At 35.9% G+C, this 13255-nt stretch overlaps 1 protein-coding gene across 1 annotated transcript in view; it reads right to left on the bottom strand.

Moving 5' to 3' along the window:
- Positions 1-12232, bottom strand: part of LOC127836014 (uncharacterized) — a 41477-nt gene extending 29245 nt beyond the window's left edge. The window contains exon 1 of the mRNA XM_052362434.1: positions 12132-12232. The gene's annotated coding sequence lies outside the window, so the exon portion shown is untranslated. The remainder of the gene's footprint in view (positions 1-12131) is intronic.
- Between the last annotated feature and the right edge of the window lie 1023 nt (positions 12233-13255).

Raw genomic sequence — 13255 nt, 5'->3', positions numbered from 1 at the left:
AGTCACTGGGAGGTCTCTGTATTGATCCTTTAAGTGGGAGCATTCTTTAGATAACCCTAAAGACATACTATGGCGTACCATTTGGGTTGAAAGTCAAGAAGACCTACAAGTTAAAAAGAGAAATCTACGTCGAAATACAATAATTGCACGTCGACATAAATATAAAATACACTTCGATGTATATATGTGTACGTCAAAGGACAATTTGTACTTCGACATACATGTTTGTACTTCTGCGTACACATTTTCTGTGTAATAACTCTGAACTCGTCGGTGGGTAACTAACAAATGGCTTTATTCATAGTTTCACATATATATAAACCTCAATACAAGTAACTCATAACTGCATGCTTTAACAAGACAATACGAGTTGTGTCCCTTACATTACAATACATGACATCCCCTGTTCTTTCTTTTTTTTTAAATTATAAACACATGATACATCAACTACTCTATCGTTACATATGCGAATAGGTTTATGAAAGAAAGCAAATGACATAACCTGTAGTAACACATTATAAACTGTTTTTTTTATAAAATCATAGTGGGAATTTCTTTTAAACCTCTGAGTGTTAAATTGTTATTGAACATAGAATATTCCATATGAATAAAATGCACTTGAAGTAATGAAGAACTTCTTTTAAATTAAATATGCAATTGAACTTCATAAAATCAAATTAACAATTAAACAACATGTAAGACAAAATTATTCACTAAAATACATGTTTGCTAACTTTCCAAAAAATTGTCTCTGTTATCTCGGATTCAAGCTTGTTCAGGACAAAATGACAAATGCCAGATACAGTAAATGTCGGGTTTCAGCTGGGATATGATAACAAACTGTGTTTATCCCCAACCAAAACAAACTAGAAAGTAGATACACCCAAAAATAATTAAGTATTGGATTTTTGTGAAAATTTCATGAACATTTTGTTGTTTGGAGAAAAATCAAAGCGCTGAAGGCACTAAATCTTTAACATTAACCAAGAGTTTGATATGATAAAAATAAATGTGTACAAACTGTTCCTTGCTCGTTATGATAGTACAGTTTCAAGAACATTATGCATTTACTACCACGATACATCTTACTTATACAAATACCAATATTACCGAATGATAGTTATTAAGCAGTTTATTAATAAGTTTATTTTGCACTACAATAAGGCAGTCATATGACACATGTTTTGCACTTCACATCTTACACATAGTCATTTAACCGTATCGGTTTGTGAACCTCTCTTCCTGACCTCGTTTTCTTTCTAACAGTGTCTTGTACACTCTCTTTCCACGGTTTGTCACGAGTTTCGCTCGGTCTCGCACTAGCACTGTTTTCGTGATTTGGAGTGGTTGATGGTTGTTCTGCTACCGTCTCTGTTGGCGCTGTGGGTGCCGGTATGTACACGTCATTGTTTGCTGTGTTAATGTGTGGTTTTTCCTTGGTTTTCATTAGCATGTCCGTGTTTCGGCGATATTCGCGCCCCGATTCGCCTGCCTTAACGATATGTGATCGCGGGTATTCGGACGGTTTCACATACTCTGCCGGTTTCCAGCCAGATGGGGTTTTAATTCGTACTGCGTCCCCTGGCTGAAGATTGTCCTTGCTCTTCGCGTGTTGGTCGTAGTAGAATTTTTGATGTTTTTGCGTGTCGACCCATCAAACGTTGCATCGGTGATCCGATGTTATCGCGTGGTGTGTTTCTTAGTTCTAACAGGGCTAAGTAGATGTCGCCCCCTGTTTCGCTACACATTTTAATAAGATTTTTCACGGTTTTTACAGCCTTTTCAGCAAGGCCGTTTGTTTGTTGGTGCAAAGGCGACGACGTAATATGGGTGATGCCATATTTTTCGATGAATTCTCGGAATTCAGCACTGGTGAACTGTGGACCGTTGTCCGAGATGATTGAGTCCATGATTCTATAACGAGCCACGTTTTGCTTGATGTGTTTTAAGATGGTGCTCCTTCGAGTGTCTCTTTGCAATGGTGCTACTTCAATGAAGTTGGAGAAGTAGTCTACAATGATTAGGTAATTGTTACCCTCTTGTTCACATAAGTCCATTCCAACTTTGCTCCAGGGTAGCTCAGGTACTGGTTAAATGATCATTGGCTCCTTTTGGCTCATCTTGCGATGCATTAAACACGCACTACACTTGCCAACAAGATCTTCAATTTGTTTGTTCATGCCGGGCCAAAATACTAACCCTCTTTTTACAGTTCACTACCCCTAAATGCGACGTATGTATCGCTTTCAAAGTTTCTGTTCTCATTTCTTTCGGGATACACACGCGTTCCCCTCGGTACAGAACTCCATTGTAGATTGATATTTCAACGCGGTAATCCCAAAATGGAACGGCTTCAACTGGAACTTCGCACTTCGTTTCTGGCCATCCTCGAATGATTACCTTTGCCAGTACTTGGAATTGTTCATCCGCTTGTGTTGCGCGTGCAATTTTGTCATGGTTTGAACACGACAGCGTGTCGAGCTTCAAAACCATCAACTCTTCATCGATAGTTTACTCATCTTGATTTTCTTACGGTAATCTGCTGAGGCAGTCTGCTAGACCCGTGTCCTTGCCGCTTTTGTGCACGAGGTTGAAGTCATACGGTTGAAGCTTCAAAATCATTCGTTGAATCCTTAGCGGAGCTTTATGTATTTCTTTCTTTATAATCGACTCCAACGGTTTGATCAGATTCCACTAGGAAAGTATCTCGGCCATATAGCAGTTTGTGGAATTTTTCACAGCCATATACAACGGCTAGCATTTCTTTTTCAATCTGAGCGTACCGTTGCTCTGTCGGTGTGAGCGCACGTGACGCATATGCCACAACACGGTCCTGTTGGATTATCGCGACTCCCAGGACTTTTATTGATGCGTCTACTGTGAGTGTGACAGGTTTTTTCAAGTCGTAGTACTGAAGTACTTTTGTTGAAACAAGAGCTTCTTTTATTTTATTGAACGCGCGCTTCGCTTCGTCACCCCAGCTCCACGTTTCTAGCCTTTTCATATCGCGCAGTGGTGCATTCAACTCACTGAGATTTGGGATGAACTTAGACACATAACATGCCTAACACAGTTTCCAGCCCACTGAAGCTTTCTGGCTCTCTCATGTCTGCTATCGCCTTCACTCTTTGATCTGTCGGTTTCATTCCGTCTCCAGTCAGTTTGTGACCTACATAGTCCACTTCCGGCTTGGCAAACATACACTTTTTCTTATTCATCTTCAGATTAATTGAACGTGCCTTTTGAAGCACCGTTTCTAAACGCCTGTTATGTTCTTCCAGTGTTCTACCATGAATCAAAATGTCGTCAACAATTATTTCTACCCCGTCAATGTTACCAAAGTTCTGTTCCATGGACCGTTGGAACACTTCACTCGAACACTTCACGCCCATCGGCATCCGCAGGTATCGGTACCTGCCGAACGGAGTATTAAACGCTGTGAGCTTCGAGCTCTCTTCAGTTAATTTTATTTGGTAATAACCCATATTCGCGACCAGCGTTGTAAAGTATTTACTCCCATTCAATCTTGTGGCAACATCATCAAAACTGTTCATTGGATAATGTTCTCTTCGGATTGCGCGGTTTAAATCTGTGGGGTTAATGCATATTCGCACTCTTCCGTTTTTCTTCCTTACGCACACCAAACTACTGACCCATTGCGTAGGTTCCGTTACTTTAGCAATAATGTTGCATTTCTCTAAGTGTTTTAGTTCAGCTAGCAATTGTTCACGAATCGCGACTGGAACCGGTCTTGGTGCATGAACTACTGGTTCTATTGAATTATCGATTTTAATCTCGTACTCGCCCGGTATACACCCAATCTCTACCCCAAGGACGTCACTATATTTCTCAATGATATATTCTGTTTCAAGTCTTGCGGTGTGTATTCTCATGATCAGCCCAAAATCAACTGAATCATCCCTTCTAAGCAAGTTTATGCCTCTTGGAGTGTTCATAATCTGGAAATAACCGAACGCTTGATATTTTTATGCTCGCACAGCAATGTTATCATTCCTAGCGCCTTCATTGCTGGCCCATTGACACCGCTAATAATAACATCACTCCTTGTGATTGGTGCAACCTTTTCAAGTAGCTTCGCTGTTCCATATGACATGACACTGCACATTGCGCCACTGTCGATTTCAAATTTTACCGTTTTACACCCTATTTTCAAGTTAGCGGACCATTCATGATTATCTTCACTCGATAAATACGTCGTTCACATCCGCATGTTCAAACTGGTTAAACATTTCCTCGACCTGGTCTTCCTGGGCTTCTGTGTAGTTGACACGTCGTTGACCTCCACGGCCCCGATACCCACGGTGGATTCACCGATCACTTCCGCGATGACGCAGTCTACGTCCATAGCCACGTGCCCCTCTGTGTGATATCCCCGTTTGTTGACGCGATGCCCCACCGACTGCAGGACATAATTTGGATGCCTTGAAATGGCCAAACCGAAATTGTCACACTGTTTTTTATAGGCGGGACATTTCCTTACTTCATGTTTTCTGCAACACTTGGCACAGTATTTTTGTTGCTTATGAGGGTTTTGAAGCGTTTTAGCGATGTTAACGTGAGGGGCTTTCGCCCAGTGATTTGATGCGAGATGTGGTCAATTCTATTTGCCTACAAACCTGCACGACACGTTCGATGGTAAGTTGTGTAACCGGTATCTCCATTAGCTTTTCACTACACTTTGTGTCATTCACGCCATTAATGATCATGTCACATATTAACCCTTCTTTTTGTTCCCCATATTGACAGTGTTCGGCCTTTCTTTTTAATTCCGAAATGTAATCCATTATTGACAGGTTACCACGCTTTGTGTTGAGGAACTCTTGTCTTTTAATGTTACAGTAATTATGCACTCCGAAATGTCTGCCAAATTTTGTGAAAACTGTTTCTAGATGGTTTTTATCCTCGGCTGGCACTGCCGCGATTCCAGCATCCTGATTGGCAACAACTTCCGGCGCCCACGCGAACGAATAACTTTTCCTTCAGATTTATTCATAATAAATGTTTAAAATCTCTTTTTTAATTAAGGACAAAATGAATAAAATTATCAGAATGGCAAAAAAACAACACGTAGAAGTTTCAAGTATTTAATGCATTGAAATAGATAATATACAAATTTGAAGAAGATTCAATTGTTACCTTTTTAAAATTAAAATTATTCAGCATATTGTTTGTATTTATTGATCATTCGGGGCGGAGTATCACGACCGTCCAGCGCATTACTGTGTAGGAAATTCCCAACGGTAACCAATCAGTTACCAAGCATTAACGGGATAAATAATGTATTATAACCTCCACGTTGGTCGTATTTTGTGATAACCATAACTTGCATAAGTCAGAGGTTAATTCCGCCACGCCAGGTCAATAAATACGCACACTATCTATGAGTAGCAGTCGATAGTCGCATAATTTGGTATAAATTATAATAGTAATAATAATAATGTTTAATAAATACTCACAATATCTATGTGTAAGCGGTCGATAGTCGCATAATTCGGTATAAATAATAATAATAATAATGTTCAGTTTTTAGACTGTCAAATAACACACACTACGTATTGAAAGCCATGCCTGGAGCTTTCTGTATATCACTGACTTCTACTGTTTAGAATTACACTATCTTACTAAAAATGATCACAGGTACTTAGTGCTTTTACATACTTGTGGTAAGTTTTGTATTACTAGTTTGACAATTATCGGCAGACACTTGTCGATATAAAGACAAAATTTGCATGGGAACTTTCATATTTTTTCAGCATAATTGCCTTCAAATTGTGTATTTAACAAACCTTTGACATTGTTTGAACATCTGATCTTATTATACCATAGCTAATTTTTGTTTATAGATAGACATATATAGACTTTTCAAAGTTCTATAAAAGTTCACACATGTTCCATCCAAGTAAACAAACAGAACCAATAAAGATCACCACAGATAATAACTGTATGTTTAGCTTGGACATTTTGATAGTTCAGGAATCCCTCCTTTGTTGATTTCTGTAAACCAAAACTGTCAGTTTTGCTGGATAGAATGGCTTGTATGATGCCCAGCTCTTGCCTTGGCAGAACAGCTTCTAAAAACGGAAAACCAACAAATATCTTAAAATTTGATAAATAATGCAGACAATTTATAAATGTCTTGTTTTTTTGTTGATTTCGAATCTGGAAGATTTTTACGTAAGATTGTGGTACGAAAATCCAACGGTATCGGAATTTGTGGCTTTAGGCCTAAACTAATTATAGTGATATGTAACCTTTTGGGATATCGGTAAAGTGCGAGCAGACGAGGTGTTAATACGTTAAAAATTAAAGCTAAAAGACTAAAAAGTTAGATCGGAATATCTTTAAGTTTTGTGAATAAATGTGTTTCTGGTGGATAACAACGACAACTTACCAGAATATTGCTCATGATCACACGTAAAACTTCTTTCTGAGAGCGAATGGAAAATGCGTCACAAATTCTGACAAATAAACAGTAGGGTGTCGTTATTGAAATACCGCGAGAATACTGGAAGAATAGAGATGCCAACTATAATGTTTAAAACAAATATTTTTTTAACAAGCGTTTGTGATTTGTCAGGATAATAATAACAATAAGACATCGAAAAGATCAAAGCAAATACATTCGACAGAAATCTGAGATTCGGCAATATATTAAAGAAGGGTTATGTTCACCTAAATTGTGTTTGGTAAAGACTGTCACTATATGTAGTGAACCAGTCTTCGGCTTATACCCACTGAAGAAAAGCATTCAGGGAGATAATTGAGTAATGACTTAATTCTGGAACGGTTGCGAAGAAAAACAAATAATGCGAGAATATTTAGTGCAATTCGCTACACAATTATGATGTCATTGATATAATTTTTCCTGAGGTATGTATTTACATGTGATTTAACATATGTCAAAGTGTTTTTGATTTGTTCAAGGTCATAAATAGCATCGCGAAAATATATGTCGCGTGGCAAATTTTTTTGAGACGCATCCCTATATGGTATTCTTATGTAATTTTATGGTCTAAATATCCATATGTATGAACGGTCAACGCCCGCTTCGCGGGCTTTTGCCCGTATTAATTCCTAATCGATTTTTAAGACCATAGGTTACCCATTCCCTAAAGATATGTAATTTTCCCCCCTTTCACTGATATGTGCCCGGTACGACTAAAGTGTGTTTAGTACTCATATTTGCGAAAGGGGCGAATATCAACAGATATCGGCTGTTTTAAAATGGTTATCTAACATTTTTGATGTGGAAATTCTTCTATGAATATAATTCTTCCCAATATATTTATTCTGTTAAGATCGAGTGAACATTTAAGTGGTTTTTCGTGACATTTGTGAAATGTCTTTGTAGTCTTTGTAGAGATCTTCTTTTCCGCGTTCATGTTTTGTTTTTGTTAATTATTTGTATTCTAATTTCTAATTCTTTTTAATTGTTATAAATTTTATATAAGCTAATATTTTCTACTTTTTTAATAAGCTATGAAAGATTTTGAAATGCTCATACGTTACTATGTTAAAGTGATATTATAGGAATATTACAGTTTAAAGGTGTCTATCGCAACCGTTGTTTATTTTGGTGTTTTCACTTCTTATACACTTATATTTGTTAATGCAGCATCAACATACTAAAACAATATCCCGGAAAGAGAAAAATAATGCATTTGAATATCAACCGTAGTTTCGTTTTGACAACTGACGACACACAAGATTCGATTTACGATGTGAATCTAAATTTAGTTTTAGTGCAGATTCGTTCATACGACACAAATACACTATTTGTTTTACGGATCATTTCGGCTTAGAGGACTGGGTGAGTCATGTAAAATATCGATTATAATATATACTTTTATAAACAACTGGTAGCAAGATGAGTTGCAGATAATTGGTCAGTAACCACATTTAAACTAACTCTTTTGACCTGTTAATTATGTTCAGCTCAATTCAACAGTGAAACATGCCCATAATATCACTTTAATTGTTAATTTGAAATTGTTATAATAAACCATATGTCACCTAATAAGTCAACAAAGTAACAATACCTGAAAACACCATATCCTATTTCCCACCCCTAAAATTACAATAAACAGCTAATCTGTCAGTCATTCAGAGCTAATGAGGGTACTGATTATCGAGGGGTAGATAAGGCTATTACTGATAGGGGCTGCTTAGAAATAAGGCTGGAGTATAAAATACTAAAATACATATTTTTAATTTGTCATCCTTTACAATTTAATATTTAATTAATTAATGTAGAACCGTAACTCATGTTCAAATTTTAATAATGTTGGGCAATTTTATTAAATTATTAATTAAATACACATTTGATTCTGTAAAATTGTATTATGACTGATTATTATTGTAAAATTAATAATCTTTTCGTACAACAATGTTTAAATACATGTAGGTATGATAATCATATATACGCGGTTTATATGATACTAAGCTTTACGTATTTGTACTCACGTTAACATTATTGTTATACGTGTTTTACTTATAATTGTGTGCGCAATAAGTTTTCCATAGGTAACGGGATCTTCATTAATTTGTTAATGACAAATTATTAAATTCTTATTAATTCATAGTTCTATCAGTCTAATGTCCTATTCATTAAATTACACTATTAGTGTACATATATGTCAAAGCTTTGATAATGTGTGTAAATATTGAAATAAATATTAAAATAAAAGTATATAGATGTATGTCTACTTGTGTACATATCGTAAAGCTTTGATACTGTATGTAAATATTGAAATAAATATTAAAAGTATATCGATGAATGTCTACTTGTGTACATGATAAATCTTTGATAATGTGTGTTAATATTTTAATTAAAATTAAAAATAATAGTTTACAAAATATATTTTCAAAAGTACTTTACTGTCTGTAATAATGTTCCTTAATGTACCTGGTGTAAACACTATTTGTTAATAAAATGTGTTATTTTGTGAAAATATTGCAATAAAAAGTATTAATCTAAACTAAAAGTATTTCTCATTTGTGTTTATGCATAAATAAATCATTTAGAACCCATTAACACATCAATAGTTTCACAACCGTGCTAGTTGACTTATGTACGAGTTGACTTACGTGCGAGTTGACCAAACAACGTGCGAGTTGACTACCGTGCGAGTTGACTTCGGTACGAGTTAACTGTAAACCTTGTCTTGTGGAGTCGTCGTGGTTATATTGTTGGTCGTGTGTAGCCTTAAAACAATGTTCATATTCGCGAACATGACTTAAGTGTTCGAAACATGATAATGGCTAGAAAATTGCTCTATTTATGTTAACAGTCTTAATTATATTTTACATTAAACTGTAATTTGTTGATAAAAACATTGCAGAAAAAGCATCAATATTGCCAATATTCGATCATATTCGCTCGTTTCGTTCATATTCGCGAATATGAGTCATATACGCATTATAGACGGACCCAAAATTTCGAGCAAAAAAACTTCAAAAAGTGTCAAACGGGAATAAACAACACAATAATACAATTTCGAATGACAATAAGTATGCTTCGTATGTTATTGTCTTTCTGGATTGTATTTATCATCACAGTAATGGATAAAAGCAACGTTTGGATTATCAAAAGGTAAATGTAATATATTTTCGAGATAAGTCGCTTTATTATTTATACATTGAGTCTTTAAAATTATGGAACGTTTTTAAATTCATCTTTCCAGAAATATCAATATGTGGGTCTAATCTCTTACAAAAAGACATTTATTCAAAGTAACGTACTGCGTTAAGAAAATTCAATAATTATAAATTGATTTTGACACCTTAAAAAGAAAACATCAATTATTAAATAAAGTTGGTGTCTTTTACCATTTATACAATGGAATATATTGCAATGGGTATAAACTGTTTATTGCAGTCTGATCCCCCCTCCCTTCTCCGGTTAAACTCCCATGGGTGTTTTTTATAAATTGGAGTTACGTGGGCACCCGTCAAACCCCCATTGGGTTTATTTTAAATGGGAGTATGGCTGGGTCTCCCTTGAAAATCCCGTTGGAGTTTAATGGATATGGGGGATTGACGGGATCTCCCGTCAAAACCCCACGGGTTCTCCCGTCAACATTCCACGGGGAAAGAAATCTACAAACAGTTTATTTTCTTATTAAAGTACATATTTCTTACGATTATTACTTAAACATGATTATTGTAAACATTAAATCAGAAATCAAAACATAATATTTACATTACATTTATTGTAAATATAGGTAAAATTCACCCGTCTGGAAAGAACACCCGTTGGAGAATTGCAATTCTTAACGGGGGAGACACGGGGGATGACAACTGTATCATCAAATAACTCTACTTTCCAAAAACATTTTAACTCTTTTTTTTCAAGTATATGTATTTCTCATTGCCTCCTACAAATATGCAAAATTTCATTACATTTGTTCAATAAATAAAAAAAATAAGTTTGCAAATAAACTGGATTTGCAAACTTAATCTGGATACTGTTGTTTGCAAGTTTTGAGGGTTACTTTTAAGATACGTTTGATAATTTCTAAATAAAATGTGACATGAACTAATATTATCAGTACATTTTAAATGCAGTTTAATAAGGACTTGTTTCAAGAGTTTTATTGCATTTTTAGCTCACCTGATTGCTCAGGTGAGCTTTTGTGATCGTCTGTCTGTCCGTCCGTCCACATTTGTTTATAAACACTCTAGAGGCCACATTTCTTGTTAGAAACTGGGTCATGCTGGGTCAAAACTAGGTCATTAGGTCAAAAAAAAAAGAAAAACCTTGTAAGCACTGTACAAGTCACATTTCATGCCCATCTCTCATGTAATTTTGTCAAAATGTTTGTCTTAATGATATGTTGGTTGAGTTCAAAGGTGGTTTCGGTCCATTGAAAAACATGGCCGCCAGTGTGCGGGGCAGTTTTCCTTGTTTGGCTATAGAGAAACATTGTAAACGCTCTAAGGCCACATTTCTTTCCAATCTTCATGAATCTTGGTTAGAAGATTTTCCAATGATACCTCGATCGAGTTTGAAACTGGGTCATGCTGGGTCAAAAACTAGGTCACTATGTCAAAAAACAACCTTCTAAACACTGTAGAAGTCACATTTCATGCCCGATCTTCATGTAACTTGTCAAATGTTTGTCTCAATGATATGTTGGTTGAGTTTAAAAATGGTTCCGGTCCGTTGAAAAACATGGGCCGCCAATGGGTGGGGCAGTTTTCCTTATTTTGCTATAGAGAAACCTTGTGAACACTTTAGAAGTCACCATTATCGCTCAATCATGATGAAACTTGGTCAAAACATTGGTTTTATTGATATCTCGCACGAGTTTGAAAATGTTTCAGATCGGTGAGAAAACATGGCCGCCAGTTGGCGGGGCAGTTTTCTCTATATGAATATAGTGATACCATGTGCACACTCAAGAAGTTACATTTTTGCCCAATTTTCATGAAATTTGGTCACATGTGTTTCCTTGATACGAGAGTTGAGTTCAAAAATGGTTCCGGTCCTTTCAAAAAACATGGCTGCCAGGTGGGTATGGCGCATTTTCCTTATATTTATATAGTAAAAAAGCTTGTGAACATTATAGAAGTCACACTGTTTGCCCAATCATCATGAAACTTGTTTTTATTATATCTCAAATGATCTGTCTAAAAACAATGGCCGCCAGGGGGGGTGGGCAGTTTTCCTTATATGACTATAGAGAAAACTTACGAACACTCTAGAAGTTGCATTTTTTTTCCTAATCATTGTAAAACTTTGTCAAGACATTGGTTTTATAATATCTCGGACAAATGGCTAAGATTGGTGAATAAAACCACTTGTTAGTTCACATGATTGCTCAGGTGAAGTTTTAGGATCGGTCTTTGTCCGTCGTGCGCTCCCAGTCCATCCTCACTTGGTTTGTAAACACTCTAGCATTCACATTTATCAAGCATTCTTTATCAAAGTTGCTGAGAATCTCTATGGCCACAAGATCTCAGTCAAGTTTGATAATGAGCAAAATCGCATTATAAATGCCATAATTATTACCCTTAGCAAATAACACGGCACATGGTCTAACGTCTTGAGTTTAAGTTTGAATATCATACTCCTATATCGTTAGTAATTGTGTCATAAGAAAACAAACCTTTATACGTCAGGTGTCGCTCTACGTTCAGTATTACAATGCCTTCTTCCTCTTTCAGAAGTGATGATAGCTGTTTTGAAAAGTTTAAGGCAACAGTTGAAGTGATAGTGATATGTTTGTTCCGCTGCTCAGTAATATGGGTTCTATATCTTTTATTTTCTCCTTCATAATGTGTGAGATGATATATTTTTGTTGAGGTGTTCATGTTTGACAAGAGCTGAACTAACCGGTAGCAGTCCATGGATGTCCTCATTTGAAGAAGCATTGGTCCTTATGCTTAATCGCTTCATCTCCTCCGCTTTAAAATTTTCTGCTCTGCAATCATCTTTAATTTTGCTTTAGCAATGATCTCGATCATTCGATTCTTCATTTCATCAAGCTGTTTTGGAATGTGTTCAATTGTCTCAATTAATACAGTCTCTGAATTGTAACAGCCCGATATAATGGAACAAATATCGGTCTCCAGTTTAATGAGCGTATTGTTCAAATCTTGCAACTCCTGTCCTTGTTGGCTTGATATACTGGCTAGTTCATTGACGTTGTCACACTTCCTGTGTATGAACGCACATGTATTGCAACAGAGCTTGGAGTGGTCTTTACAGAAAAACTTAATTTTTTTATCATGCTCGCGACATTTGTCCATATCTTTCATTATTACAACAACTGGTGCCGAACCCAGATTCTCAATTACAACCGTATCATGTTGCCCAATTTATAAATTATATGACTATTTCTGCAAGGTTCACAAAGTTGCTCGTTACAGGTTTTGCAAAATACTGTTGCTTCGCTAGGCGTGTGCTTTCTCATACATGGTCCGCAAGATTTAATTACAATACATTCGCCTATAATGTCACTCGAGATTTCCTGATTAGCTTCTTGTCCGTTTGTTGCCATTTTCAAAACGGTCGTTCGCTGCTACAATAAACAAAACATGATGAATATATAATAATTTTCCATGTTCTAAATCTTGTTTGAACATAAAGTGAAGGATACGACATTCCTATATATGCTATTTTATCTTAAAGAATACAGAATTCTAAGAGTTAATATTATGAGGTATTACAATATAATTTCTACTTTCGTTTTAAACATTTAAATGCCGATATATTCGTTGCGTTTACAAT

Source organism: Dreissena polymorpha, chromosome 6 (assembly GCF_020536995.1).
Source record: "Dreissena polymorpha isolate Duluth1 chromosome 6, UMN_Dpol_1.0, whole genome shotgun sequence".
In the NCBI taxonomy this organism is placed as follows: Eukaryota; Metazoa; Mollusca; class Bivalvia; order Myida; family Dreissenidae; genus Dreissena; species Dreissena polymorpha.
The sequence above is the reverse complement of the archived record's forward strand: the minus strand, read 5'-3'. Positions and strand labels throughout refer to the sequence as shown.